Source organism: Myotis davidii, unplaced genomic scaffold (assembly GCF_000327345.1).
Source record: "Myotis davidii unplaced genomic scaffold, ASM32734v1 scaffold159, whole genome shotgun sequence".
In the NCBI taxonomy this organism is placed as follows: Eukaryota; Metazoa; Chordata; class Mammalia; order Chiroptera; family Vespertilionidae; genus Myotis; species Myotis davidii.
Genome location: NW_006291231.1, coordinates 5,612,939 through 5,619,456, shown reverse-complemented (window position 1 = coordinate 5,619,456; position 6,518 = coordinate 5,612,939). Strand labels below are relative to the sequence as shown.

At 43.2% G+C, this 6,518-nt stretch overlaps 1 protein-coding gene across 1 annotated transcript in view; it reads left to right on the top strand.

Annotated features, from left to right (window-relative positions):
* Nucleotides 1-5,263: 5,263 nt before the first annotated feature.
* The window catches only part of SNCAIP (synuclein alpha interacting protein), a 139,141-nt gene continuing 137,886 nt past the window's right edge, over nt 5,264-6,518 (top strand). Inside the window, exon 1 of the mRNA XM_006764391.2 lies at nt 5,264-6,427. The gene's annotated coding sequence lies outside the window, so the exon portion shown is untranslated. The remainder of the gene's footprint in view (nt 6,428-6,518) is intronic.

Sequence of the window (6,518 nt, the reverse complement as noted above, 5' to 3'; positions counted from 1 at the left end):
GTATTATGCACTCTCCCTCCCTACCCTTTTCCCTCCTCTCTCCCTCTCCTAAAAAGTCTTTAAGCTGTAAGATATACCAATTGTCGAAAGCACCCATCTTGGGTCTCCATCTTAGAAATTATTTATCTGTCCTATTGGCCTAAGTTAAAAAGTAGTGTAACCCAGCAGGCAAATTACTAACTTGAAAGCTCTGGAAAATATATGAATCCCATGGTATAGCACGGAGAATCTGGCTGAGTATTTAATAGCTAAGATATTATATATACGTCATGTTATGAAAGCACGTATGCTGACCATTTGGCAATTTTATAGCATTTTCATTTATCCCTAAGTTGAATACTCTTATGTAAAAGGGCTATTCATTTCACTAATAGAAGAAAAAAACAACCTAAGAAAAAGTTGAATAATAAGGCTGTACAATTTGAAGGATTTTAAACACTGTTTAGTTATTGTGGTAGAGTGTTAGGATTTCCCTTACAGACAAAAATGTTAGATATAAAAATTTTCTTAGAAATAACTATTTTATGGTTAAATAACAGATCCATGACATCAGTTCACATCAGTGTCTATGGTAGCTACTAATGAAGATGAAAGAGAGAGAGAGAGAGAGAGAGAGAGAGAGAGAGAGAGAGAGAGAGAGGCTAGATTCCAAAGAAAGAAAGGTTTTATCAAAGACATAAACCAGACAAGTATGATTGATTTGATTCTGGCTCTAGCAATAGGGAGAGCACCCTCAATCTGACCATCACAGTGTTTCTGCGGGGTGATCTTGCACTAGACTTTTACAAAGAGGAACACGTAAGTTACAGGTGGGATGACTTACCGTTGACATTGTTTGGCAATCAGGGGAAGTTTAGGTCAGTTAGCTGAACAGGAAATGTTTTTCTCTGTGTCTAGAAAGTTTCAGAGGGACAAACAGTTCTAATCTCAGCTATTCATTCATGAGACAAAGAATGGAAAGTTGGAGGGTCTGTGTCTGGTCTTGTCAGCACGTTCAGGCAGATAGAGAAAGATCTGTGTTTGGCCTTGACATAGGTAAACAAGAGAGTCATCTGTGAGTCTTATGAAGTCATGAGAAAGAGAGGACCTCGAATTTTATCAGAGAAATATAGGGAGGTGGCTCTTTGTGGTAAGCCATTTCCCAGAACACTAAAAAAGGCGGGTGGGGGGGATTTCTCGACCAACACTGAATTCTGGGAGCACAGGGCTCAGGCAGATTTCATCATGGTCCATGGCAACCTGATTCGATTGGAGGCATCACAAAGGACAGATGTGATATAACCCAAGGGGAATCAATTCAAATGGATTGGAAGGCAACAAGCTACCTTAGGAGGGAAAAGACTTTCCATAAAGAATATTCAGGAAAAAACAACTGGCTTAAAGACAATGTGTGTGGGGAGGGTGGAGGGTGGGAGGGGATCATTAGAAAAAGAGACCAATCCACTGGGCATAGGTTGCTGCAGAAATATCACTTTTAAATCAAAACTGAAGGTTTGCCGATGAAGCTTAAGACCATCTCTCAAGGCCAAGGTGAAGTGTGAGCCCAAGTCAACCTTGGGTGGAATTAAGTGCTAATCTGCAAACCTCTAGCTATTAGGTTAAAGTAAATGTAGTTAAATCCAGTCACGAAACTTATATATTGCAGGCCCTAACAGAGTTTGATTCGGAGTTCCTCATATTCCAGCAGCTTCACAGATGCGCTGTGCTGTCTTCTGGCAACTTACGGAAGAAGAGCACAGGGGAAAAGATCGTGGTCTCAAGTCCTTTGATTTACCAAAAACTGCTTAGCCCCTTGCGGACAGTCTTTGAATTTTTGCCCCAGGCAGCTTCAGAACACAAGGTAAGACATTTAGTCATCTGATTGTATTTTTGCACGTGGCCTAATGGCCTCCATTTAAAACAACAACAAGAGCAACACTTCCAAAAATCTGTAAGAATAGGCAGAGCACAGTAAGAGGATTAATTGGAATCCCAGTATAATCTCAGTGAATCTGGTTAACAATCCATAAAATTCTTCTCTATGAAATCTTTTATTAAAGCTGCTACGTGATAAGCAGCTATGCTGCTGAACTTGAATTTCAATTTTAGCTTTATTTCAAGTGCTCAGATGAAGCAAAAGGATAAAACTTGCCCCAACAGGAGAGAAAAGAAGAAATATTGAAGGAAAACAAAATCAATAGAAAGTGAAAAGATGACCATAGAAAACAGGTCAGGCGAGAAATGCTAAATCCCTCGTCACCTCAGCTCAGGCACACAGACACGCAGAGGCACCAAGATGAGCACAGTCTAAAGAGGAAAGTGAAGACGAGGGAGGAGTGTACGTGGAAAAAGGAGGTGGAGAGAACATGTGAGCATGTCCTATAACCACGTGAAAAACTGGTTAAACCATATACCTCTATAATCAGTCCTTTCTCTGTGAAACTCAAAAATGTTCAAAAACTGGCTTCCTAATATTCTTTGTCAGTCACATTTTTTTTAGTCTTTTTTACGTGCTTATTTCAGAATGTAAAACTGCTATAGAATTTATATTTCTGTCCAGCCTCTATTTCCATACTTAAGCTCTACAGCTTTCATGTAAAATATCAAAATGCTCTCTGTTTCATAAGATCTAGAATGACATGTAATATGTTCATGCTTCCTCAGCCTATTATTTGCCAAACTAGAGACCTGGTGCACAAAAATTCATGCACTTGAGGGGGGTGGTCCTTAAGCCCTGCCTGTGCCCTCTGGCAGACCAGGAGCCATTGGGGGATGTCTGACTGATGGCTTAGGCCTGTGCCCTGTGGGGAGTGGGCCTAAGCAGCAGTCTGGCCTCCCTCTGCGGGAGGCGACCCATGGGCTGATGGGGGGGCAGCACTAGCCAGCGACTGGCTAGCCCTGCCCCCGATTGCCCCTCCACCACAGCCCCCTGATCGCCTTCCCCTCTGTGCCCGCTGGCACTTGCCTTGGCTGGCCTGGTGCCACCCACTCGCCAGCCCCACCCCTGGCTGACCAGTAGTTCCGCTGTTTGGTGGATTTGCATATTAGGCTTTTATTATATAGGATATTCTGGGTATATTGTAGGATGCACTTCCTTGTCCTCTTGTGATTGGTGGAGCCACATGACTGGTCTGACTAATGAGTTGAGAGCAGAAGTGACACAGATAAGTACACCGCTGGAGGATTTAATTCCAGTATGAGACCCTCCAGAGTTCTCTTTCTCTCACTGGAGTGACCAACAATATTGCTGTCAGTGGCTGCTCCATTAGGCCTGCCTGTTAAAGTGAAAAAGACACGAAGCAGAGTTGTAGGTGACCTGAAATTGTGATATAGTGAGAGTAAGACATTTTTATTCATCTATAGAAGTTTTGGGTTGTTGCTGTTTGTTACCACAGCATAACCTAACCTATCTTGACTGATACAATCACATTTACATACGAAGTGTGATCTGAGTCTTGATAAAAATACCTTATAATTACTTACATACATTCGCACAAGCGAAGGAAACAAATGACTCCAGAATAAAATAATAGTCTGTCCCAAATAAACTATATAGTTCCCAACCAGAAATCAGAACTTAAATGGCAATAAACAATCCGAGCCTTTAATATCGAGTGGGATATTTTCTTACGCAAAATCGATACTTAAAGAATAGGAAAAAAAGATCTGCCTGATCACTGGCAGTGTTATAGCAGGTTTATCCAATTTTTGTAGCACCATAAAGATAGATTATGGAAACTGGGAAAAATGGTGGAGGCAGATGTTTAATTGTAATAATTGAAAGAACCATTATATGACAGCTCTTTGGCAGATGATAAACAGTGACATGCACTGCTGTACTAATTATTTTCAGTAGTTAACTCTTGAGTTTAAAAATGTGCTCAGTGTTGGAAATCTAAATATAAGTACTATGAATTCCCTTGGCATCTTGATGCGATCCGACAACTGAATAGTAGGGGATAAGAAATGGACATGAAGTGGAAATATGCTAAGTGCTCTAAGAGGTGCACACTCCCTGGTGTGGTAGGCATGAGTGGGGGGTATTCTAAAAGGGGGTAAGTGGTCCAGCAGCTGTGGCTGCTAAAGCATTTCATTGTTACTAAGATACAGTTGCTTGATTAGAAAACTAATGATCAGAAACTGATTGGTAGTAAGAAGCCCCTGGACCAGGCAGGGCAGTTTTGTTGGCTTTCTTACTATCCAATCTATAAATCTAGTGGCCAGTGTGGCCCATGTGGTTGAGCATTGGCCTGTGAACCAGGAGATCTCAGTTCCATTCCCAGTCAGGGCGCATGCCTGGGTTGGGGCTCGGTTCCCAGGCGTGCGGGAGGCAGCTGATGGAGGATGCTCTGTCATCATTGATGTTTCTGTCTCTCCCTCTCCATTCCTCTCTGAAATCAATAAAAATGTATTTTTTGAAAAAATAAAATCTAGCAGCTCTGTTTCAACCCAAGGACTGGTATATCAATTTGTAGCTTATTATTTGGCAAGAGTTTGCATAAGGAGAAGCAAACCAACTAACAGTCCAAGCAAAAGCGGTCCAAGCCTGTGTAGGAGAGTGGATATAAGCATTTAAATCACAGTGTAAAAATAATCATGGAAACAATGATAAATACTGTAATCAAAAACATGTTAGAAACAGAATAAACCATAACAAAAGAACTGTAAAAAATAGGAAAATATCTGAAATAGCATCTCAGAGGTTGCTCTTTAATTCTATGGCATGCCGTTCCTTTGGCTATGCAGACACAGACCTTTCCTTCCAGGGACCACTCATTTTCTGTAGATGCAGTATAATTGGGTCCCTTCTTGTTAAACCATTTAAATTAACACCTGGCTCATTGTCAGAGCTCATATCCATTTCTAATTCTCCAATAAGTTACTCTTAATAAATGAAAATTTGATTTTTAAAAAGCAGGCTGTCAAAATATTTAAGAGGATGACAATGAAAGTATGTTGTGTATACAACATACCAAGGGTGACACCAATTCTATGCATATCTATTGTATGGAAGCAAGATGTGCTTTTCTCAGAGTTTACACTAGGCAAAAAAAAAAAAAAAAGCATTTTTATTTTAACCAGATGTGAACAAATTAAACCCAATATTTTCAAGTATTTTTAGTGCCATATGATGTCATCTGACTTTATATTTTCTACTGAGGGATAATGTGTGTTTTTAAAATTGTGAAGCCACTTCCCATGTATGTGCTTAAAATGTTACATATGATAAATTGCAATAAACAAATTACAACACTGCAGGACATGCTCTTGGCTGTTTATGTCAAAAAAGCAGAGAGAGAGAGAGAGAAATTCACTTTCTCAATAGGACATGGAATTAAAAGCATGTGAATGTCTTTTTGCTGGCCTTCCAGGTAGTCCTCATTTCAGTGACTGAGTAACACTGGCTCGCGATTATCTTGTCCAAATAGGTCCAGGGCAAGGATGACTCCCCAGCCATGCCCTCCTAATAGTACAACTGCCTCTTTTCTGAAAAAAACAAAAGAGCAGCCAGTGGAGTCCAGAGCCACTGCTTACATTAAATAGTACACTCACTACTCATCCAGGGACCCCCCAGATCTTAAACAACCAATCCTTTCTTTTTTATAAGTGACATATTTTCAATGACAGACTCACACACGATGCTCGTCCCCACTGTCCCTAATCCAGGTAGTGCTGAGTTTCCCGGGCGCCCCTGTCAGCCTCTGGAATGGGCCAGGAAAGGCGGGGGCCCCTAAACAGAAGGGCCAGAACTTGCTTCCTCACTCTGTTCTCTGGGGCAGCACCAGGCAAACAGCCACGTCCTGGAGCTACGGTGTCGCCCTCCATGGCTTTGCTAAGTGAACTTCCACCGAGTCATCTCTCCTGGGAAAGAGATTTCTTACAAACCATTCAAAGCTTTCCAAAGGGCAAAAGCGAGATGGTCGCGAGCCAGTGTTACCATACATGCTTCCACTCCCCCTCAACTCATTTCGGAAATAAGGAAGGAAAGAGACGGTCATCCCTGCTGGCTTCGTCGCCTCACCCAGCGCGCCCCCGCTCCCGCCCTAATTAAGAAAGACGCTAAAAGTAAAGTTAATGAAGTGGCGTTTTAAGCGTTGTTGAATTAAAAAGCCATCCTTTCAGACCAAAGCCTTCTCCATCATCCCCCAACACTCGAGCACAAAACCTTCCGGGCGGACCCCCTTGCCCTTCACTCCTTGGCGAGGTCCTCGGGGATGGGTGGGCGAGCTGGGGGTGGGGGAGAGGAGGGGAAAGGGCAGGAGGGGGCTGGAGGCCGCGTGCCCACGGAAACCCTCTGCCAGGAGCTGGGCAGCCCAGCCGTTTCCTAGGACCGTGCCCACGCTCATCCCCCCTCCCCCCCCTTGCCCATCTCTCTCCCCGGTGCAGGCTGCCAGCCTGGAATGGTCTAGGGACCAATGAGGTGGCAGCGGTTGGCGCACGGATCCCCGTGAGGGGCGATTGCATTGCCAGGGGGCGAGGCCGCCAAGTGGGGAGAGTGGGGGCGGAGGGAAGCGGGGAAAGTGGGAGGGAGGGGACAC